General features: G+C 45.1%; 2 pseudogenes; one reads left to right on the top strand and one right to left on the bottom strand.

Moving 5' to 3' along the window:
- The window catches only part of LOC148006609 (uncharacterized), a 2,902,548-nt pseudogene that overhangs the window by 1,664,828 nt on the left and 1,212,388 nt on the right, over positions 1-25,332 (bottom strand).
- On the top strand, positions 22,076-22,967 carry LOC147995888 (18S ribosomal RNA; annotated as a pseudogene; the record flags this gene model as incomplete).

The following is a 25,332-nucleotide window of genomic DNA, read 5'->3' as shown; positions in this document are numbered from 1 at the left end:
AGATCCTACTATAAAACCCTATATTCAAGAAAACTGGAAAATCTGGAGGAAACGGACAGTTTTCTAGACAGATTCAAAGCTAAATCAGGAACAAATAAACCATCTAAACACCCCCATAACTCCTAAAGAAATAGAAGCAGTTATTGTTATTAAGAGTCTCCCAACCAAAAAGAGCCCAGGTCCAGATGGATTTAGGTCTGAATTCTACCAGAGCTTCACAGAAGACCTCATACTAAGATGTTCAAACTATTCTACAGAATTGAAACAGATGGAACACACCTAAATTCCTTCTATGAACTAATAATTGAATAATAAGATTATACAATTAATCTTATTCTGAAACCACACAAAGACCCAACCAAGAAAAAGAAGTTCAGACCAATTTCCCTTATGATTATTGATGCAAAAATACTCACAAATGTCTTACAAACGGAATCCAAGAACACATCGAAATGATCATCCATCATAATCAAGTAGGCTTCATTCCAGGGATGCAAGGATTGTTTAATATAGGAAAATCCATCAATGTAATCCACTATATAAACTAACCCAAAGATAAGAATGACATGGTCATTTGATTAGATGCTGAAAAAGCATTTGACAAAGTTCAACACCCCTTCATGATAAAAGTCCTGGAAAAATCAGAATTTCAAGGCCCATATCTGTGCATAGTAAAAGCAATATACAGCAAACCAGTAGCTAAGTTCAAACTAAATGGAGAGAAAATTGAAGCAACCCAACTAAAATCAGGAACTAAACAAGACTGCCCACTCTCTCCCTACTTATTCAATCTAATAGTCGAAGTCATAGCCAGAGCAATCAGACAGTGAAAAGAGGTCAAAGGGATACAAATTTGAAAGGAAGGAATCAAATTATCACTATTTGCAGATGATATAATAGTATAGTTAAGTGACCCCAAAAGTTCCATCAGAGAACTACTTAACCTGATAAACAACTTCAGCAAAGTGCCGGGGTATAAAATTAACTCAAACAATTCAGTACTCAAAGGATAAACAGGCTGAGAAAAAAATTAAGGAAATGACACCCTTCACAATATTCCCACGTAATATAAAATATCTTGGTGTGACTTTAACCAAGCAAACGAAAGATCTGCATGACAAGAACTTCAGTCTCTTAAGAAAAAAATTGAGGAAGAACTGAGAAGATGGAAAGGTCTTCAATGCTCATGGATTGGCAGGATTAATATAGTAAAGATGGCCATTTTGCCAAAAGCAATCTATAGATTCAATACAATCTCCATCAATATCCCTACTCAATTCTTTAAAGAGATAAAAAGAGCAATTTGCAAAACCCAGGATAGTGAAAACTATACTCAATATTAAAAGATCTTCTGTGAGAATCACCATCCCTGACTTCAAGCAGTATTACCGAGGAATCGTCATAAAAACTGTATGGGATTGGTACAGAGACAGACAGATAGATCAGTGGAATAGAATTGAAGACCCAGAAATAAACCCACACACCTATAGTCACTTGATCTTTGACAAAGGAGCTAAAACCATCCAATGGCAGAAAGATAACATTTTCAACAAATGGTGTTTGTACAATTGGAGGTCAGCATGTAGAAGAATGCAAATTGATCATTCTTATTACCATGTACAAAGCTTAAGTCCAAGTGGATCAAGGCCCTCCACATCAAACCAGATAGACCCACACTAAGAGAAGAAAAAAATGAGGAAGTGTCTCGAACACATGGGCACTGGGCAAAATTTCCTGAACAAAACGCCAGTGGCTCATGCTCTAATATCAAGAATCGACAAATGGGAAAGCTGCAAAGCTTTTGTGAAGGAAAAGACACTGTCAATAGGATGAAATAGCAACCAACAGATTGGGAAAAGATCTTTACCAATCCTACATCAGATACAGGGCTAATATCTAAAACATACAAAGAACTCAAGAAGTTAGAACCCAGAGAGTGAAATAACCCTATTAAAAATGGGGTACAGAGCTAAACAAATCATTCTCAGCTGAGGATTATCGAATGGCCAAAAAAACAGCTAAAGAAATGTTCAACATCCTTAGTCATCAGGGAAATGCAAATCAAAACAACCCTGAAATTTTACCTCACACCATTCAGAAAAGCTAAAATAAAAAACTCAGTTGACAGCAGATGCTGGGGAGGATGTGGAGAAAGAGGAACACTCTTCCATTGTTGGTGGGATTGCAAACTGGTACAACCACTTTGGAAATCAGTCTGGAGTTTCCTCAGAAAATTGGAGATTGCACTACCTGAGAACCCAGCTATACCTCTCTTGGGCATATACCCAAAAGATGCTGCAACATACAGCAATGACACATGCTCCACTATGTTCATATCTGCCTTATTTATAATAATCAGAAGCTGGAATGAACCGATATGCCCTTCAACAGAGGAATGGGTTCAAAAAACTGGTACATCTACACAGTGGAGTACTACTCAGCTATCAAAAACAATGACTTCATGTAATTCATAGGGAAATGGAATGAACTAGAAAATATCATCCTGAGTGATGTTACTCAATCACAGGAAAACACACTTGGTAAGTGGATATTCATTGCTACCTATGAGGTCAGAGTCCAGGGTCAGTCCATGTATAGTCTTTAGGTAGTGGCTTAGTCCCTGGAAGCTCTGGTTGCTTGGCATTGTTGTACATATGGGGTCTCGAGCCCCTTCAAGCTCTTCCAGTTCTTTCTCTGATTCCTTCAAAGGGGGTCCTATTCTCAGTTCAGTGGTGTGCTGCTGGCATTCGCCTCTGTACTTGCTGTATTCTGGCTGTCTCTCTCAGGAGCGATCTACATCCTATTCCTGTTGGTCTGCACTTCTTTGCTTCATCCATCTTGTCTAATTGGGTGGCTGTATATGTATGGGCCACATGTGGGGCAGGCTCTGAATGGGTGTTCCTTCAGTCTCTGTTTTAATCTTTGCCTCTTTCTTCCCTGGCAAGGGTATTCTTGTTCCCCTTTTAAAGAAGGAGTGAAGCATTCACATTTTGATCATCCGTCTTGAGTTTCATTTGTTCTAGGCATCTAGGTTAATTCACGCATTTGGGCTAATAGCCACTTATCAATGAGTGCATACCATGTATGTCTTTCTGTGATTGGGTTAGCTCACTCAGGATGATGTTTTCCAGTTCCAACCATGTGCCTACGAATTTCATAAACTCGTTGTTTTTGATAGCTGAGTAATATTCCATTGTGTAGATGTACCACATTTTCTGTATCCATTCCTCTGTTGAAGGGCATCTGGGTCCTTTAAAGCTTCTGGCTATTATAAATAAGGCTGCAATGAACATAGTGGAGCACGTGTCTTTTTTATATGTTGGGGCATCTTTTGGGTATATGCCCAAGAGAGGTATAGCTGGATCCTCAGGCAGTTCAATGTCCAATTTTCTGAGGATCCTCCAGACTGATTTCCAGAATGGTTGTACCAGTCTGCAATCCCACCAACAATAGAGGAGTGTTCCTCTTTCTCCACATCCTCGCCAGCATCTGCTGTCACCTGAGTTTTTGATCTTAGCCATTCTCACTGGTGTGAGATGAAATCTCAGGGTTGTTTTGATTTGCATTTCCCTTATGACTAAAGATGTTGAACATTTCTTTAGGTGTTTCTCAGCCATTCGGCATTCCTCAGCTGTGAATTCTTTGTTTAGCTCTGAACCCCATTTTTAATAGGGTTATTTGTTTCCCTGCGGTCTAACTTCTTGAGTTCTTTGTATATTTTGGATATGAGGCCTCTATCTGTTGTAGGATTGGTAAAGATCTTTTCCCAATCTGTTGGTTGCCATTTTGTCCTAACCACAGTGTCCTTTGCCTTACAAAAGCTTTGCAGTTTTATGAGATCCCATTTGTCGATTCTTGATCTTAGAGCATAGGCCATTGGTGTTTTGTTCAGGAAATTTTTTCCAGTGCCCATGTGTTCCAGATGTTTCCCTAGTTTTTCTTCTATTAGTTTGAGTGTGTCTCGTTTGATGTGGAGGTCCTTGATCCACTTGGACTTAAGCTTTGTACAGGGTGATAAGCATGGATCTATCTGCATTCTTCTACATGTTGCCCTCCAGTTGAACCAGCACCATTTGCTGAAAATGCTATCTTTTTTCCATTGGATGGTTTTGGCTCCTTTGTCAAAAATCAAGTGACCATAGGTGTGTGGGTTCATTTCTGGGTCTTCAATTCTATTCCATTGGTCTATCTGTCTGTCTCTGTACCAATACCATGCAGTTTTTATCACTATTGCTCTGTAATACTGCTTGAGTTCAGGGATAGTGATTCCCCCTGAAGTCCTTTTATTGTTGAGGATAGCTTTAGCTATCCTGGGTTTTTTGTTATTCCAGATGAATTTGCAAATTGTTCTGTCTAACTCTTTGAAGAATTGGATTGGTATTTTGATGGGGATTGCATTGAATCTGTAGATTGCTTTTGGTAAAATGGCCATTTTTACTATATTAATCCTGCCAATCCATGAGCATGGGAGATCTTTCCATCTTCTGAGGTCTTCTTCAATTTCCTTCTTCAGTGTCTTGAAGTTCTTATTGTACAGATCTTTAATTGCTTAAAATCACACCGAGGTACTTTATATTATTTGGGTCTATTATGAATGGTGTCGTTTCCCTAATTTCTTTCTCAGCTTGTTTCTCTTTTGTATAGAGGAAGGCAACTGATTTATTTGAGTTAATTTTATACCCAGCCACTTTGCTGAAGTTGTTTATCAGCTTTAGTAGTTCTCTGGTGGAACTTTTGGGATCACTTAAATATACTATCATATCATCTGCAAATAGTGATATTTTGACTTCTTCTTTTCCGATCTGTATCCACTTGATCTCCTTTTGTTCTCTGATTGCTCTGGCTAGAACTTCAAGAACTATATTGAATAAGTAGGGAGAGAGTGGGCAGCCTTGTCTAGTCCCTGATTTTAGTTGGATTGCTTCAAGTTTCTCTCCATTTAGTTTAATGTTAGCAACGGGTTTGCTGTATATGGCTTTTACTATGTTTAGGTATGGGCCTTGAATTCCTATTCTTTCCAGGACTTTTATCATGAAGGGGTGTTGAATTTTGTCAAATGATTTCTCAGCGTCTAATGAAATGATCATGTGGTTTTGTTCTTTCAGTTTGTTTTTGTAATGGATCACGTTTATAGTTTTCCGTATATTAAACCATCCCTGCATGCCTGGGATGAAGCCTACTTGGTCATCGTGGATGATTGTTTTGATGTGCTCTTGGATTCGGTTTGCCAGAATTTTGTTGAGTATTTTTGCGTCGATATTCATAAGGGAAATTAGTCTGAAGTTCTCTTTTTTGTTGTGTCTTTGTGTGGTTTAGGTATAAGAGTAATTGTGGCTTTGTAGAAGGTATTCGGTATACACTTGACATTTTTAACTAACATATTACCCTAAACCCAGGTTGTTGGGGTATTTTCTTTCATCCTCTACCTCATATCTCAGAAAGAATGAAGAATATTGGAACAAGGTCACTTGATTCTATTTCACGATGTGACTAAGAAACCTGGAATCTCCTAGTCGTATTCCTGATTTGGTTATAAAGGAGAACCTTTTGTTTTATTTCTCTAGTTACATATAGTACATTTCAGTGTAGATGCCTATTCCTCCACCATGCAAGGAAAGGTCCCTATAAATCTAAGTGATACAAATACAAGTGCTACTTTCTGGTCACCCTGGTTACACAATACCACTGTGGAAAAGTCTCTGGAATCTACATGCCCCATATTTAAGTTTTTTGATTCATCAATCTGAGTAATACATGTTCATGAGTCTGAACTTATAGTATCCAGTAGTTGTTTAGCTTATCTCTGCAAGACCAAGTTGCCTTCCTATGAACTATATACATATTCTTCTTTTAATTCTCAATATTATGTTCTGTTGCTCTGTAATACTAAGCAGAAATTCCATGTATGTAATTTTTTCTTGCTTCAGAAAGGGGTGAAACAGAAGACACATATATATGGGATACTTTCTCTAAGTCTGGGTATGTATCAGCTTTACAGAATTCTTACCATATCTCATGTCAACCTATTTCCTTACTTTAATTTATGCATATTTTTAAGTCCTATATTTATAGAATTCTAATTTTCTGATTCTTTTAGGTGAGTATTTGCTTGGTTCTGCATGTGATTGCACACATGTGGATGACAGAGTACAATTTATGGCATTCATTTCCTCCTTCCATTGTGTATGTCCCAAGGACCAAATCAAGGTTAACTGCCTTGGCAGCAAATATCTTTACGTACTGAGCTATTTCACTCTTCCTAGTATATTTCACAATTTATTGTTGCAAGACCAATTGCTACCCCATGCCAAAAAAGGAATGTTTCTTGCTGGTGTGTGCTACAATCTAAAGCATTTCTTCAGATTAAGACATTGTCCTCTTTAATACCATATTATGAAACATATAATATCTGTGGGCATGCAGAAACACATATACACACATAATTTCACTGACATACACTGTCGGTGCCCAATGCCTGCACCGACATGGTCCCGAGAATCGGGTGAAAGCCTGCGGGATTAAAGAAAGACGCACACAGGTTATTATTAGCCATTCTATTGTAAAATTTTTAATGATATCACTTCAATACATAAGTTTAGAGATATCCACCCACAAACTCTCACCTACAAACTATATAAGAAGGTTTTTTATCAACGTGATATAAAACTAGAGATAACTTGGAAGAAGAAATCTTAACTGAGAAAAAACTCTTCATAAGATTGTCCAACGAAAAGCCTGTGGGCACTTTCTTGATCAATAATTTTCTTGGAGGGCCCAGCTCACTGTAGGTTGTCCCACTCCTGGGTTTATTGTTCTAGCTTCTATAAAAACACAGGCTGAGCAAGCCATAAATGTAGACCAATAAACAATCTTCTTCCCACGTCTCTCTAACATTTCCTGCCTGCTTAATCACTGGGATATCTTCCCACCCTACCTTATGCAACTAGGATTTGTTTTAGTGATTTTGTGTTTTGGACTGATGGCTGCTAATGGGATCATAAAATAAGATGTAAGTTGAATCTTTCAACCTCCTAGAAAATGTGTAGAATAATTTTATTCTAATACCCTCATCTTTGAGACACAGGACATCATATATGAAATGTCAGAAAGATTCTGCCATAAATATAGGCATCCTGAAAGGTTAATTCTTTACATCCAATAGGTCCAGGTAGATAAATATTAGCAAAATGATTGTACATTGTAAGGTTAGTTTATATAAGGAAGTAGCCATGTTTGTAAATGTCATATAATTGAGGGCTAGATAAAGTAGTAATTCAAAGAAAAAAATGACAGAATGTATCACAGATAAAATATGCCCAATTCACATGAGAACAGCTTAGGAATAAGAGAATACACAGGAGTAGAGAAAGAGAGACAAAAATAGACAAAAAAAGACAGAGAGAAGTAGAGCAAGAAAGAGAAGTTGTGCTGTGTGGCATTGTCCCTGCCAGCGGGGACCCAGTTATTCAGGGTCCCGAAGAGGCTTTCTACCTGTGGGCCAAAATGGGGGTGAAGAGAAGAAGGAGACCAAGCAAAAGTTCTGTTGTCAAGGTCTCGTTTATTGAGAGAAATGTACAGCATTTAAAGCTCTGAGGCAGGAATAGAAGCAGGAACTGAAGCTTAGGGTGGGGGAGTTTGGGAAATGCCCAGGGATATAAGGTGAATCACTACACTGCAAGATATCCTCCTATAACAAAGAGGCAACAGTCTTCCGGGGACCACTGTGCTTGCCTAACAATAGATTTGGGGGCAGGTAACTCCAGACACTGCAGACACAATGGCTGCAGCAGTAATGGCTGCTACAATAGCAGCGAAAGTGCCAAGGTCTTTCCCAGGACAGTTCAGGATCTCTGGAACAACCAGCAGACAATGGGACCATGTCTGAGATCTGCAAAACCAGGGCAGAGTTCCCCAGTCCACAGCAGCTTCCAGCAAGCAGCAGTGCACAGAGGGTCGGAGCTCAGGCCGCGGTGGGACGGGACACAATGACTGCAGCAACGCCAGAATTTCTGTGATGACAAAAGATGAGTGGGAATCCTCCATATTCCTCCAAGGACACAGGAATGACTCCAGGGACCCGAACCAGGAGAGCTGAATCTTCATGCTCCCAGGATCAGCAAGTCTCACCAGCCACTCAGGCAGCTGGCACACTCCTGTAGCATCCTGTAGAAAAAACACAAAGATTCCCTCTTCCCCATATAAGATATCTGAACAGGATCATGCCAATATGTGGATCTTTCTATTTCACCTAGGCAGAAGTGTGCCTAGTTGTAGGGTGCCATAAACTCAGAGTGTTCCTTGGCATCCAAATTTTAAAATTGAAATAAAAGGAGCATATTTTAGCATACAGGGATAACTCCCCTTTTTATTTATTAAAATATTGTTAAAATATTATTTATTAAGATAGGTCCTTGAGGATTAAATTGAGGACACTGAGCACTTGTATTTATAAATTGACTTTTATACCAAATTATTGTCTCCAGTATTATTGTTTTGGATATATAAAGAATGAGATTTTTTTGACTAACTGTTCCTATGTAAGGCCTATAATCTGCCTGGCACGTGATATAGTCACCCAATGCCAACAGTGCTGCCAGTTTCTCCCCGTTCCTCACATCAGCGTCAACCCGAGAGGAATACAGCCATTGCAAATCTGGCAAATGGATGTTACTCATAATTCTATTTTTGGAAAATTACAGTATGTGCATGTATCTATAGACACATGTTCTGGCATTCTACATGCCACCCCACTTACAGGAGAAAAAACAACACATGTCATTCAGCACTGCCTTGAAGCATGGAGTGCTTGGGGAAAGCCAAAATGTGTAAAAACTGACAATGGCCCTGCCTACACATCTCAAAAATCCCGTCAGTTTTGTGCTCAGCTGCAGGTTACCCACCTGACGGGCCTGCCCTACAACCCTCAAGGACAGGGAATCATAGAGCGTGCTCATCGGACGCTCAAATCATATTTAATAAAACAAAGAGGGGGAATTATGATAGAACTTCCCCCAACACCCCGAGTGGCCACTGCTCTGGCCCTTTTTTTTTTTCATAAACAGAAATGTTATTTTATTTTATTTATATTTTTTTATTAACTTGAGTATTTCTTATATACATTTCGAGTGTTATTCCCTTTCCCGGTTTCCGGGCAAACATCCCCCTCCCCCCTCCCCTTCCTTATGGGTGTTCCCCTCCCAACCCTCCCCCCATTGCCGCCCTCCCCCCACCAGTCTAGTTCACTGGGGGTTCAGTCTTAGCAGGACCCAGGGCTTCCCCTTCCACTAGTGCTCTTACTAGGATATTCATTGCTACCTATGGGGTCAGAGTCCAGGGTCAGTCCATGTATAGTCTTTAGGTAGTGGCTTAGTCCCTGGAAGCTCTGGTTGCTTGGCATTGTTGTACTTTTGGGGTCTCGAGCCCCTTCAAGATCTTCCAGTTCTTTCTCTGATTCCTTCAATAGGGGACCTATTCTCAGTTCAGTGGTTTGCTGCTGGCATTCGCCTCTGTATTTGCTGTATTCTGGCTGTGTCTCTCAGGAGCGATCTATATCCGGCTCCTGTCGGTCTGCACTTCTTTGCTTCATCCATCTTGTCTAATTGGGTGGCTGTATATGTATGGGCCACATGTGGGGCAGGCTCTGAATGGGTGTTGCTTAAGTCTCTGTTTTAATCTTTGCCTCTCCCTTCCCTGCCAAGGGTATTCTTTTTCCTCATTTAAAGAAGGAGTGAAGCATTCACATTTTGATCATCCGTCTTGAGTTTCATTTGTTCTAGGGATCTAGGGTAATTCAAGCATTTGGGCTAATAGCCACTTATCAATGAGTGCATACCATGTATGTCTTTCTGTGATTGGGTTAGCTCACTCAGGATGATATTTTCCAGTTCCAACCATTTGCCTACGAATTTCATAAACTCGTTGTTTTTGATGGCTGAGTAATATTCCATTGTGTAGATGTACCACATTTTCTGTATCCATTCCTCTGTTGAAGGGCATCTGGGTTCTTTCCATTTTCTGGCTATTATAAATAAGGCTGCGATGAACATAGTGGAGCACGTGTCTCTTTTATATGTTGAGGCATCTTTTGGGTATATGCCCAAGAGAGGTATAGCTGGATCCTCAGGCAGTTCAATGTTCAATTTTCTGAGGATCCTCCAGACTGATTTCCAGAATGGATGTACCAGTCTGCAATCCCACCAACAATGGAGGAGTGTTCCTCTTTCTCCACATCCTCGCCAGCATCTGCTGTCACCTGAGTTTTTGATCTTAGCCATTCTCACTGGTGTGAGATGAAATCTCAGGGTTGTTTTGATTTGCATTTCCCTTATGACTAAAGATGTTGAACATTTCTTTAGGTGTTTCTCAGCCATTCGGCATTCCTCAGCTGTGAATTCTTTGTTTAGCTCTGAACCCCATTTTTTAATAGGGTTATTTGTTTCCCTGCGGTCTAACTTCTTGAGTTCTTTGTATATTTTGGATATAAGGCCTCTATCTGTTGTAGAATTGGTAAAGATCTTTTCCCAATCTGTTGGTTGCCGTTTTGTCCTAACCACAGTGTCCTTTGCCTTACAGAAGCTTTGCAGTTTTATGAGATCCCATTTGTCGATTCTTGATCTTAGAGCATAGGCCTATGGTGTTTTGTTCAGGAAATTTTTTCTAGTGCCCATGTGTTCCAGATGTGTCCCTAGTTTTTCTTCTATTAGTTTGAGAGTGTCTCGTTTGATGTGGAGGTCCTTGATCCACTTGGACTTAAGCTTTGTACAGGGTGATAAGCATGGATCTATCTGCATTCTTCTACATGTTGCCCTCCAGTTGAACCAGCACCATTTGCTGAAAATGCTATCTTTTTTCCATTGGATGGTTTTGGCTCCTTTGTCAAAAATCAAGTGACCATAGGTGTGTGGGTTCATTTCTGGGTCTTCATTTCTATTCCATTGGTCTATCTGTCTGTCTCTGTACCAATACCATGCAGTTTTTATCACTATTGCTCTGTAATACTGCTTGAGTTCAGGGATAGTGATTCCCCCTGAAGTCCTTTTATTGTTGAGTATAGCTTTAGCTATCCTGGGTTTTTTGTTATTCCAGATGAATTTGCAAATTGTTCTGTCTAACTCTTTGAAGAATTGGATTGGTATTTTGATGGGGATTGCATTGAATCTGTAGATTGCTTTTGGTAAAATGGCCATTTTTACTATATTAATCCTGCCAATCCATGAGCATGGGAGATCTTTCCATCTTCTGAGGTCTTCTTCAATTTCTTTCCTCAGTGTCTTGAAGTTCTTATTGTACAGATCTTTTACTTGCTTGGTTAAAGTCACACCGAGGTACTTTATATTATTTGGGTCTATTATGAAGAGTGTCGTTTCCCTAATTTCTTTCTCGCCTTGTTTCTCTTTTGTATAGAGGAAGGCAACTGATTTATTTGAGTTAATTTTATACCCAGCCACTTTGCTGAAGTTGTTTATCAGCTTTAGTAGTTCTCTGGTGGAACTTTTGGGATCACTTAAATATACTATCATGTCATCTGCAAATAGTGATATTTTGACCTCTTCTTTTCCGATCTGTATCCCTTTGATCTCCTTTTGTTGTCTGATTGCTCTGGCCAGAACTTCAAGAACTATATTGAATAAGTAGGGAGAGAGTGGGCAGCCCTGTCCAGTCCCCGATTCTAGTAGGATTGCTTCAAGTCTCTCTCCATTTAGTTTAATGTTAGCAACTGTTTTGCTGTATATGGCCTCTACCATGTTTAGGTATGGGCCTTGAATTCCAATTCTTTCCAGGACCTCTATCATGAAGTGGTGCCGAACCTTGCCAAATGCTTTCCCAGCATCCAATGAAATGATCATGTGGTTCTGTCCTCTCAGTTTGTCCATACAATGGATCACGTTGATGGCCTTCCATATACCAAACCATCCCTGCATGCCTGGGACGAAGCCCACCCGATCATGGTGGATGATTGTCTTGATGTGCTCCTGAATTCGGTCTGCCAGAATTTTATTGAGTATTTTTGCGTCGATATTCATAAGGGAAACCGGTCCGAAGTTCTCCCTCTTTGCTGTGTCTTTGTGTGGTTTAGGTATAAGAGTAATTGTGGCTTCGTAGAAGGAATTCGGTAGGGCTCCATCTGTTTCAATTTTGTGGAATAGTTTGGATAATATTGGTATGAGGTCTTCTATGAAGGCCTGACAGAATTCTGCACTAATCACGTCTGGACCCGGGCTCTCCTTGGCTGGGAGACCTCCAATGACTGCCTCCATTTCCCTAGGAGTCATGGGGCTGTTCAACTGGTCCATCTGTTCCTGATTTAACTCCGATACCCAGCATCTGTCCAGGAAATTGTCCATTTCCTGAAGACCCCGAAACTTTGTTGAACACAGGCTTCCATAGCAAGATCCGATGATCCCCTGAACCTCCTCCGAATCTGCAGCCATGTCTCCCTCCTCATTTCCGATCCTGCCAATTTGGACGCACTATCTGTGTCCTCTCGCTAGTCTGGCCAAGGGTCCATCCATCTTGTTGATTTTCTCAAAGAACCAACCCTTGGTTCTGTTGATTCTTTCCATGGTCCTTTCCGTCTCCACTTGGTTGACTTCAGCCCTGAGTTTGATTATTTCCTGCCTTCTACTCCTCCTGGGTGTACTTGCTTCTCTTTGTTCTAGAGCTTTTAGGTGTGCTGTCAAGCTGCTGACACAAGCTCCCTCCTGTTTCTTTCCGCAGGCACTCAGCGCCATGAGTTCTCCTCCTAGCACAGCCCTCATTGCGTCCCATAAGTTTGAGTATGTTGTATCTTCATCCTCATTAAATTCTAAAAAGTTTTTAATTTCTCTCTTTATTTCTTCCTTGACCAGGTTATCACTGAGTAGAGCATTGTCCAACCTCCACGTATATGTGGGCATTCCTCCCTCATTGTCATTGAAGACCAGCTTCAGGCCATGGTGGTCCGATAGCACGCATGGGATTATTTCTATCTTTCTGTACCTGTTGAGGCCCGCCCTTTGACCAATTATATGGTCAATTTTGGAGAAAGTACCATGAGGAGCCGAGAAGAAGGTACATCCCTTTGTCTCAGGATAGAATGTTCTACAAATATCCGTTAAGTCCATTTGGCTCATGACCTCTCTTAGTCTGTCGACATCACTGTTTAATTCCTGTTTCCATGATCTGTCCATTGATGAGAGTGGGGCGTTGAAATCTCCCACTATTATTGTGTGAGGTGCAATGTGTGTTTTGAGCCTCAGCAAGGTTTCTTCTACGTATGTAGGTGCCCTTGTATTTGGGGCATAGACACCCAGGATTGAGAGTTCATCTTGGTGGATTCCTCCCTTGATGAACATGAAGTGTCCTTCCCCATCTTCTTCGATGACCTTTAGTTGGAAATTTATTTTATTTGATATTAGAATGGCTACTCCAGCTTGCTTCCTCTGACCATCCGCTTGGAAAGTTGTTTTCCAGCCCTTCACTCCGAGGCAGTGTCCGCCCTTGTCTCTGAGGTGTGCTTCCTGTAGGCAGCAGAATGCAGGGTCCTCGTTGCGCATCCAGTTTGTCAATCCATGTCTTTTTATTGGGGAGTTGAGGCCATTGATATTGAGAGATACCAAGGAATAGTGATCACTGTCTCCCTTTATATTCATATTTGGATGTGAGGTTATGTTTGTGTGCTTTCATTCTCTTTGTTTTGTTGCCAAGACGATTAGTTTCTTGCCTCTTCTAGGGTATAGCTTGCCTCCTCATGTTGGGCTTCACCATCTATTATTCTTTGTAGTGCTGGATCTGTAGAAAGACATTGTGCAAATCTGGTTCTGTCATGGAATATCTTGGTCTCTCCATCAATGTTAACCGAGAGTCCCGCTGGATACAGTAACCTGGGCTGGCATCTGTGCTCTCCTAGGGTCTGCATGACATCAGTCCAGGATCCTCTGGCCTTCATAGTCTCCGGCGAGAAGTCTGGTGTGATTCTGATAGGTCTCCCTCTACATGTTACTTGACCTTTTTCCCTTACTGCTTTCAACGCTCTCCCTTTATTTTTCGCGTTTGGTGTTCCGACAATTATGTTACGGGAGGTGTTTCTTTTCTGGTCCAATCCACCTGGAGCTCTGTAGGCCTCTTGCATGTCCATGGGCATCTCTTTTTCTAGGCCAGGGAAGTCCTCTTCCATGATTTTGTTGAAGACATTTACTGGTCCTTTGAGCTGGGAGTCTTCACTCTCCTCTATACCTATTATCCTTAGGTTTGATCTTCTCATTGAGTCCTGGATTTCCTGTATGTTTTGGACCAGTAGCTTTTTCCGCTTTACATTATCTTTGACAGTTGAGTCAATGATTTCTATGGAATCTTCTGCTCCTGAGATTCTCTCCTCCATCTCCTGTATTCTGTTGGTGAAGCTTGTATCCACAGCTCCTTGTCTCTTCTTTTGGTTTTCTATATCCAGGGTTGTTTCCATGTGTTCTTCCTTGACTGCCTCCACTTCCATTTTTAATTCCTTCAACTGTTTGATTGTGTCCTCCCGGAATTCTTTCAGGGATTCTTGCGATTCCTCTCTGTAGGCCTCTACCTGTTTATTAATGTTTTCCTGTGTTTCCCTAAGTGTGTTCATGTCTTTCCTGAAGTCCTCCAGCATCATGATCAAACATGATCCCGAAACCAGATCTTGCTTCTCTGGCGTGCCTGGACACTCCATGTTTGTTTTGGTGGGAGAATTGGGCCCCGACGATGGCATGCAGTCCTGGTTTCCGCTGCCTGGGCTCCTGCGCTTGCCTCTCGCCATCAGACTATCTCCAGTGTTACTTTGTTCTGCCATTTCTGACAGTGGCTAGACTGCCCTACAAGCCTGTGCGTCAGGAGTGCCGCAGACCTGCCTTCCTCTCCTTCAGTCAGTTATGGGGACAGAGCGCTCTGCCCTCGGGCGTGCAGTCCCTCCTCTCTACAGGTCCTCAGCTGCTCCCGCGGGCCTGTGTCCCGAGTTCACCAGGCAGCTTTCTTGCAGCAGAAAATTTGGTCTTACCTGTGGTCCCGAGGCTCAAGTTCGCTCGCGGGGTGCTGCCCAGGGGCTCCCTGCAGCGGCAGCAACCAGGAAGACCCGCGCCGCCCCCTCCGGGAGCCTCAGTGCACCAGGGCCCCAGATGGTCTCTGGCCCCTTCCTCTGGCGTCCGAGATGTGCACGCAGGGAGCAGTCTCCTCCGGTTTCCCAGGCTTGCCTGCCTCTCCGAAGGTCCAGCTCTCCCTCCCACGGGATTCGGGTGCAGAGAACTGTCCATCCGGTCTGTTTCCTTCAGGTTCCGGCGGTGTCCCAGGCAGGTGTCCTGCCACTCCTGGGCCCTCCCCCACGGGAGCCCAGAGGCCTTATACAGTTTCCTCTTGGGCCAGGGAAGTGGGCAGGGGTGAGCAGTGTTGGTGGTCCCTTCCGCTCTGCAGCCTCAGGAGTGCCCACCTGACCAGGCGGTTGGGTCTCTCTCTCACCGAGTCTGGGAGCAGAGAGCTGCTGTGGGCCGGGATCCGTGGGTGTGGGACTTCCGGTAAACACAGAACGTGCCCGGTCCTAGAGAAATTCTGCTTCCGTGTGTCCCAAGCTCACCAGGCAGCTTTCTTGCGGCAGAAAATTTGGTCTTACCTGTGGTCCCGAGACTCAGTTTCGCTCGTGGGGTGCTGCCCAGGGGCTCTCTGCAGCGGCAGCAACCAGGAAGACCTGTGCCGCCCCTTCCAGGAGCTTCTGTGCACCAGGGTTCCAGATGGTCTTTGGCTTTTTCCTCTGGCGTCCGAGATGTGTGTGCAGGGAGCAGTCTCCTCTGGTTTCCCAGGCCCGTCCGCCCCTCCGAAGGTCCAGCTCTCCCTCCCACGGGATCCGGGTGCAGAGAACTGTCCATCCGGCCTGCCCCCCCCCAGGCTCCGGCGGTGTCCCAGGCAGGTGTCCTGCCGCTCCTGGGCCCCCCCTCCACGGGAGCCCAGAGGCCCCACACAGTTTCCTCCTGGGCCAGGGATGTGGGCAGGGGTGAGCAGTGCCGGTGGTCTCCTCCGCCCTGCAGCCCCAGGAGTGCCCACCCGACCAGGCGGCCGGGTCTCTCTCCCACCGGGTCTGGGAGCAGAGATGCTCTGGCCCTTTTTACCTTAAATTTTTTAAATCTTGATGAAGCTGGACAAACAGCGGCTGAGCGACATTGCTCAGAGCCCAAGAGGACAAAAGAATTAGTCAAATGGAAGGATGTATTAACAAATGAATGGAAAGGCCCAGATCCTGTTTTAATAAGATCCAGGGGAGCTGTCTGTGTTTTTCCACAGGACAATGAAAATCCCATATGGATCCCAGGACGACTTACTCAGAGCATCACAGCAAGTGATCAAGAAGGGACTGGGACTCCTGCACCTCCTCACTCTTCTTCCATGGATGCCAGCAACAGTGCAAGACGAGCTACAATGGGGAATAATGTCAACTTTTCCACTCCCGATGCCGGTGATGTACCACTAACAGGGATTTAGGGTTGGCCTATTTACCTAAGGATCCACAGGTTGAACGACTAAAAGAAAATAGGACTATTCCCCTTAAGGGCAGCCTTTGTTTTGGCATATTCAACAAAACATCTTTTGATCTCCCTTGCATTATGTTATATAATCAATCTTCTGCTTGGTTAAGGGAGGCCACATGGGGAACTGGTGAGGAGGACATTGTGGCTAACACCACAGTTCTCTATGGTGGTGGCCTTACATTGCGTTAATGGTAGCTGCACTGATCTTATGCCCATGGCGATGCTACTTGGAGGAAAGGGTGAAAAGGGACGGTTGTCATTTTCCTGGATGGGGAACATCAAACCTGCTGCCTCTGTCTGGACAGCTACTCATATAAAATATCGCAGTAGTTACCCGCATGCCTTGCTTTATCCCAATCCCTGTTGATGCCCCGGGGACCATGGCATTATTTAGAGGAAAAAGAGATTTTGGTACTTCTGCAATTATTGCTGGCATTATTGCTACGACAGCAGTCGCTGCCTCGGTTACTGCCTCGGCATTGGCCTTGTCAAATTCAGTACAGACAACCCAAACTATCAATGATTTATCAGCCACCATCTCTGTGGCTCGGGACAGACAGGCCTCAGCCAATACTCAGATATAGGGAGGCCTTATGCTTGTCAACCAACGTATAGATCTGGTCCGAGAGCAATTAGACATTCTATGGCAACTGGCCCAGCTTGGCTGTGAGCAAAAACTCCCAGGCCTTTGTGTCACCTCCATATAATATGACAAATTTACCCGAGCTGCTAATCTGTCTAAGAGTCTTTCACGGCATCTGTTACAGAATTGGACCTCAGAGTTTGAACAGACACTTCGAGAGCTGAGAGCGACCATCATTCAAGTAAATTCTACCCGACTGGACCTGTCTTTGACGGAGGGATTGTCGTCCTGGATCACCTCAGCAGTCTCTTATTTCAAGGAATGGGTGGGAGTGGGACTTTTTGGAGTGATCCTCTGCTGTGGATTAGTGTTACTCCTCTGGTTGCTTTGCAAATTGAGATCTCAAACAAGAAAGGACAAAGTAGTGATCGCCCAGGCGCTTGTAGCCCTTGAACAAGGAGCGTCAGCCGATATCTGGTTGACCATGCTCAAGCAACAGGTCGCCGGCTGGACAGCTCTTGCACTCCTAGAACCTCGGTTCATTGCACAGGATTAGAGTGTCCGGCTTGAGCAGCCCATGAGGGGTGACGAGCTTAGCATTGCACAGGGAAATTCTACCAAATACGCTCCCTGGAAGGCATGTCATATTACATGAGGGTTTCTGCCCCAGTTTTCCCTCCCTAGAAAAATGGCAGTGCGACGGGTCGGGAGTGCCCTGGGTCCCAACAACAGCCTAAGGGTATCTCTCTTGTACAGGTTCACCAACTTTGTATGAGGATATGACCTCTGTCTTCACCCTCCTATATCTGGGTGTCCTGTTTGCTTAAAAAAACAGAAAAGGGGGAGATGTGAGGAGCTGTCCGAGGAGCTGTCCTCACATATGTGAGGAGCTGTCCTCACAAACTCCATTACAAGATGGTACTGGCATCCGGCAAAACGCGCCTAGTAAAAAGGGCAATACGCAGGCGCCTGGTAACTTCCCTACTCAAAGGGACACGTACGTTTTGGTACGTCATCTGGCATAATTGGCAGCGACCAGTCAGAGAGTGACACGTCCTAGGCGAGGATAGTTTCCTATATAAGGGACGGTTATTCCTCACTCGGCGTCTCTGCATTGTAAGCTTATGCTCTCCCTCTCAAGACGCATTAAAGCTTTTCTTCAGTAGGATTCTGTGTGTGCCGCGTCGTTCCTGCTGGTGAGACGTAGCGCGGGACACCTTGCTAAGGGGTCTAGGCAATCCAGTTTGAGTTCTTAAATGGCCTATAATGGAACAGTACTTAGTGCTCTTAACCACTAAGCCATCACTCCAGCCCCTCACCAGCTTTATTTACCTAAACATAAGCATTAATTAGAAATGCCAAATCCTGTAAATATTGTCCAGATTCAGTCGTACTAGAAATCCCTGAGCTGGCAGGGCGAGGCTGGGAATTGAAAGTAAGCAAATGGAGTCTTCCTCTTTTCAAGAGGGTGTGTTATCAACTCCATTACCATTTTCAAAGAGCTGGGTCTATGGTTTTGTTTAGTTGTCTGAGCCAGAGCACTGAAAGGACAGTGAGTTGTCAGACATTCACACTGAAATCATCACTCACTGATTTCAAGTAGAAAACCTTCCTCTAATGTAGCATTAAGTAATTGTAAAATTTGAGGGCTAGTAGTATCTAAAAAGGGAAACGTTTTAATCAACTGTAAACCATATGCCATACATTGGCTATCAGTATATGAATTAAAAGCTTGATTTTTTTTTTAATTTTAAAAACAGTGGCTACAGCATGTAATTTAATAATCTGTGCTGAAGCAGGAGAAACTCAAGAGAATAAACAAGTGATCCAATCATACATGTAGCCTTTTCATTAGATGAACCACCTATAAATAGAGTAAGCTCATTTCCTATGGGTTGCATGCACAAATTTATAGGAAATACAAAAGCATGCAAGGAGTAAAATTACCAACTTTGCCTGAAAAATTTGTATATGTGATAGGCCAAATATCAGTATTTTGCAATAGCCAATTTAATTGCTGTTTGGAATAACATATGTTTTACCAGGTTTCTCTCTTTTTTTTTTTTTTTTAAATACTTTCAAGACTCTAGCCTACAATTCTGTATTAACACAATTGAAGCTTTATCTCCATAAGCCTTGTGTTGCAGGGCAACAGCAGATGCCCTTGCAGCACCTAGCTGGACTCCGCCTTAAGATAGCCCTAAGTAATTCTCAACTCTCTTTTGTGTCTTACTAAGTCTTTAGAATCAGGATTCCAATCTGGACACTATCTGAACCTACACACAAAGGTCATGACTGCCTTTTAGAACTTCTAAACTTATACAGTTTGTGATCCCAGAGGCACAGTCCCAAGAAGTGTTAGGAGTAGTAACATAGGCAATGTTACATCATTTGCAATGGAAATCAAGCCTATCCCAAAGGAACCCAGGGCAAACCTGAAATTCTAGTTTCTCGAGCACACTCAAGTGAGCATTATAGATTTCCTGTAACAGCCACTAACAAGCATCCCAAGTGGGATGGTGAGAAAACAAGAAGAGAGTCCAGAAAATAGAGGTCTGCTGAAGAGAGCAAAAGCATTTAGTCACATAGAAAGACAACCAAAACATTAACAGACAAAAAAAACAAAAGTGTGCACAAAACAAAAAACAAGCGGCCGCCACAAGATTGCCACAAAACTGAGCTGATTAAGATGGGAGCTTCCATGAGCTCAGCAAAGACAGATGAACAGGAGCAGATTCCACATTACTCCTCCTTCCCAACCAGAATCTTCCCATTGTCAAAGTCACAAGAAACACAAAACAAAGACCTAAGACACACAGACAAAGACCACTCTGGAAATACAGACAGCCGGAAAGGCGGGTCTTTTCTCCAATCTATGAGAATGGCTGAATCCTCACCGGCACCCAGATAGGAATCTCCCAGGCGTCCCTGGGGTCCCTTCTTACCTCCTGGGACGTCTCCCAGGACAGCGCAATCAGTGAGTCCCTGGCACATCTACCGCTCACATTTGCGTCTCTCCTGAGACACGATCCTCCCTCTCAGCCTGAGATGGGAGCAGCTGCAAAACCAGAACTCCAGAACTCGGGAGCAAATACAGACCCAGAGTTTAGCCAGCACAAAACACAAAGACACAAAGACACAGACACTACCTCCTGACTCGGAACCGCCTAGGATCCTTTTTCTTACAATAAGACATTTAAACACTTTCCAACCTTATTCCAACTATAGGAATTAATTTCTGCTCCTTCAATAATAAACCAAGGACAAGTTTCTCACACAAAGAGAAAAAAAATTCACTTAAAATTAACCAGAGACACCTTTCATCAATAAAACAAAAAAACTTGATTAAATCCTTTTTCTTAACTCTTAATCTTCTCTCCCTGAGTGAGCGCTTGATCTCTCCTATGAAACAAGCCTCCTAAATCCATACCTTCCCCATGGCAATTAGACAACAATTATTCGACTGGTCCTTACCTCCCTCTCCAGCGGACGCACGAGCTATACGGCCTGAAGAGTCCTCAATTCCCACTGCAGCTCTTATCTCCGTCGTCCTGTAGTCGGTCTTGCTTTGGGGTCCCTGTTCAGGCCCCACTTGTCCCCGCCAGCGGGGACCCAGTTATTCAGGGTCCCGAAAAGGCTTTCTACCTGTGGGCCAAAATGGGGGTGAAGAGAAGAAGGAGACCAAGCAAAAGTTCTGTTGTCAAGGTCTCGTTTATTGAGAGAAATGTACAGCATTTAAAGCTCTGAGGCAGGAATAGAAGCAGGAACTGAAGCTTAGGGTGGGGGAGTTTGGGAAATGCCCAAGGATATAAGGTGAATCACTACACTGCAAGATATCCTCCTATAACAAAGAGGCAACAGTCTTCCGGGGACCTGTTCTTTGAAAAGGTCGAACCCTTCTTAGGAATCCGCTCAGGGACATCCGGTGTTTTGCTCAGGCTGAAACATCCTGTCATTGCTCCCAGGGTCTTCCTGGGAGAGGCTCTTAGTTCAACAATCTCAAGTCTGTATGGCAGTCATTTCAAGGTTAAACCTCTGTGGCCATGCAGCCCAGAATCAAGTAGCCACCTTGAGCTAAGCAGTCACAAAGCGGCTAGGCCCAAATCCAATACGGCTCACTGCATGGCATATGTTTTCTGGACATGATTTTACATGATTTTACAGATTCAGGTTCTAAGAGAACAAACTATTCACTGGGGAGAAGAGAAAAAGCTGGAGAATTAAAAGGATCCAGAAGATTGTAACACATTGTCCAGGTTAATGTGAGTCCAAGTAGAACAACTCATGAAGATGCCAAGAGAAACCATATTGAATCAGTCAGATTGGAAGGTTGGATTACATGGAGGCTAGAAGCTCCTAGTATTAGGTCTATAAATAGTAGAACAGAGGGAAAAAATGCTCTGGCCTCAGCCTAAAGGACGTATTTGCATAGCTTGGGTAAGACTCTTATCTCATCACTTTATCTAAGAAAAGAAAAGTGACATTCACTTAGAAAGACATACAGACAGACACACAGACAGACACACACACATACACAGAATCACACAAACACACAAACATACAAACATAGAGCAGCGTGGGGAGGGAGGGAAGAAGAGAGGGAAGGAAGAAGGGAGAGAGAATGCTTGCAGTCAACCATTGAGCTGAGAACAAGGTTCCAAAAAGAGGAGTTACAGAAAGAACTGAAGTAGTTGAAGGGGTTTGCCACCCCATAAGAACAATATCAACCAACCAAACCCCTGCCCTCGATCTTCCATGGACTAAACAACCATCCCAAGAATACACAAGTATGAGCCTATGGCTCCATCTGCATATGAAGCAGAGGATGTCCTTTTCAGGAACCAATGGGAGCAAATGCCCTTGGTCCTGTCAAGGCTTGATGCCCCAGTGTAGGGAACTGTCAGAATGGGCAGGTTGGAAGGAGTGAGTGGGTGAGTGAGGAACTGCCCTCAGAACAGGAGGCATGAGGGGAAATAATAGCCGGTTTCTAGAGGGCAAATCAGGAAAATCATATTTAAAATGTGAATTAAAAAAATCCCCTCCCCCAATGAAAGAAAAAGAAAGAGAAATGGAGAAAGAAAAAGAAAAACAAATGGGGGTACATAATTAAACAGATGCAGACTGGTGATGCAGCAGCGTTATTCCCATGATAGTCAAGCAGCTTCTGGGAAACCAAAGTCTTTGGGTTCCGGGGGAGTATGGTTGCAAAGCTGAAACTTAACGGAATTGACGGAAGGGCACCACCAGGAGTGGAGCCTGCAGCTTAATTTCACTCAACACAGGAATCCTCACCCGGCCCGGACACATGCAGGATTGACAGATTGATAGCTCTTTCTGGATTCCGCATGGCCGTTCATAGATGGTGGAGCGATATGTCTGGTTAGTTCCGATAACGAACTAGACCCTGGCATGGTAACTAGTTACGCGACCCCCTGAGCGGTCGGCGTCCCTCAACTTCTTAGAGGGACAAGTGGTGTTCAGCCACCCGAGATTGAGTAATAACAGGTCTGTGATTCCTTTAGATGTCCGGGGCTGCATTAGCGCCACACTGACTGGCTCAGCATGTGCCTACCCTACAAAGGCAGTCGCGGGTTAACCCATTGAACCTCATTTGTGATGGACATCGGGGATTGCAATTATTCTCCATGAACGAGGAATTCCCAGTATGTGCCGGTCATAAGCTTGCGTTGATTAAGGCCCTGCCCTTTGTACACACCACCCTTCGCTACTTCCAATTGGATGGTTTAGTGAGGCCTGATCAGCCCATGGCCCTGTCGGAGGGCTGAGAAGAAAGTCGAACTTGACTATCTAGAGGAAGTAAAAATCATAACAAGGTTTCTGTAGGTGAACCGGTGGAAGGATCATTAACGGAGAAGGCCGAGGGGGTGTTTGGTCCTTTCTCGGGCCTGTGTGAGTCCCTCTTCTCACCAGGAGAGGCATCCCCGGGTCCTGGTCACATTTCTCGCGTGTGCCTAGACCGTCGGCCAAGTGAGCATCTCGGGAAAGGCAGGGGTCGTTAAGGAGTGGTGCGGGGTGGGTGTCAGGTCTGGTTCGTCGAGGGACCTCCTCCATTCTCTCTCTCTCCCTTGCTCTTCTGCCTATGTCCTTGCCTCTGTGTGTCCACCTCTGCCTCCACTGCTGATGTCTCCGCCGCTGGCACCTCCCTTACCCGCTGGCCAGCCAAGGCCCTCGGCATACCGAGGTCATTCTGGCTCTTTCTGGACCGGCTCCGTGATCTCATCTCGTGTGCACGGGGGGTGGGGGGTGGGTGGGGAACGGTAGGCGGTGGCCGGGACCCGCTCCCTCTCCTCATGGCACCTGCTGCCCCTACGCCACAGCTCTCCGGCTCTGAAGGTGCCCGGGAGTCTCTGTCGCGTGCAGGGTGTGCCTGTGCCACGGGGACGGGGGGCTCTCGCAGCCCGCCCCGCCTTCTGGGCCTCGCGTGTCTGCCCCGCTCCTGTCCGGGTACCTAGCTGTCCTGTTCAGGTGCGGAAGTTTAAAGACCTCCGGGGGGGGGGTCGCCCTACTGCCCATCGGTCGTCCGCAGGAGGGATTCCCGTTTCCTCCCTCCACCTGGTGCTCCCTGAAACTCAGCGGGCCCCCCTCCGGCCGCGGGCGCTTCCAGAGGCAGCAGTCAGGGGCCATGTCGCGGGCCCCCTCTGGGCGCCCTTGGGGTCCCGGCCCGAGCGCCCGACTTGCCCGCCCATTGGCTGGCCGCTGCCGGGTGCTGGGTGCGCGGCGTCCCGTGTACCGTGTGTTCCGCCTTTCTGTTCCAGACCCTGTCTTTTTCTTTTCACATGTATCCTTTAGTTTCCCGCTGACCGCACCAGCCGGGGCTGGTCTCAGGTACCTCTCCTCCCCCCATCCCTCTTATGGGGGCCGTCCGCTCAGGCGCCAGCTGGCGTGACGATGTGGTGTCCGTGTGCTGACGCGACTTGTCCCCGGGATGTGGGAGCTGGAAGGGATAGAGAGGTCGCCGGCCCCGGCCTGGGATCCCGGCACCATCTCGCTCTACTCTCCGTCCTTCTGCCTGTGGCCGCGCGCACCCTCCTTTCCTCCTTCCCTTCTCGACCACGACCTCAGATCAGATGTGGCGACCCGCTGAATTTAAGCATATTACTCAGCGGAGGAAAAGAAACTAACCCGGATTCCCTCTGTAATGGGGAGTGAACAGGGAAGAACCCAGCGCCGAATCCCCGCTGCGTGCCGTGGCGCGTGAAATGTGGCGTACGGAAGACCCACTCCCCGGCGCCGCTCATGGGGGCCTAAGTCCTTCTGATTGAGGCCCAGCCCTTGGATGGTGTGAGGCCAATAGCGGGCCCAGGCGTGCCAGGCCTGGATCTTCCAGGAGTCGGGTTGCTTCGTAATGCAGCCCAAAGCGGGTGGTAAACTCCTTTTAAGGCTAAATACCGGCGGGAGACCGATAGCCAACAAGTACTGTAAGGAAAAGTTGAAAAGAACATTGAAGAGAGAGTTCAAGAGGGCGTGAAACCATTAAGAGGTAAACTGGTGTGGTCAGCACAGTCCGCCCAGAGGATTCAACCCAGAGGCGCGCGTTCCTCTGTGCGGGTGATCACGGTGGATCTTTCCCACTCCCCATTCCTCCTGACCCCTCCACCCCCGGGTTTCCCCTCCCCGTCCCCCCCCCTGCCAAACGTCCAGCCGTCGCTATCCCCATTCCTCCCAACAGGGGGGGTCGGCAGGTGCTCAGGCGGCGGGCTCAGATGCGCAGGGGCGGCCAGGGTGGGATTGGTGGGTGACCGCCCCTCCCTCCCTGTTCAGCGACTGGCCTCAGACAGGCGCCCTTCCACGAGGCTGTGCACCAAAACCAGCTATGGGACCGCTGGGAAGGCCCTACAGGGAAGGTGACTGGGGGGGCGGTGCGGCGCGGCATCACCTGTGGGCCCCAGACCACCCCATCCCGAGTGTTACAGCACATCCTCTCCATACAGAAGACACTCACAGACAGACAGACAGACACACACACACACACAAATACATATTTAAGTATTTAAAATGATGTTTAAAAAAAACAGTCTTCCTGTTTAACAGACGTTTAAGGGAAGTTGGCTGACAGAAAGTTTTTGTGGTTTTTTATTCTCTTTTTTACAAAATAGGAGGTAGATCTGTTGGCCCTTTTATTAAAACCCAAAGTATTAAGTTTCAACTTTTCCCATTATGTTCCTTTCACGAAAACCAGGGAATGTTGTTTTCTTGCCTTTTCCTTTTTGA

This window comes from Rattus norvegicus, chromosome 2 (assembly GCF_021556685.1).
Source record: "Rattus norvegicus strain SHRSP/BbbUtx chromosome 2, alternate assembly SHRSP_T2T, whole genome shotgun sequence".
Classification (NCBI taxonomy): Eukaryota; Metazoa; Chordata; class Mammalia; order Rodentia; family Muridae; genus Rattus; species Rattus norvegicus.
Note: the sequence above shows the minus strand (reverse complement) of the source record. Positions and strands in the feature narration are given on the sequence as shown.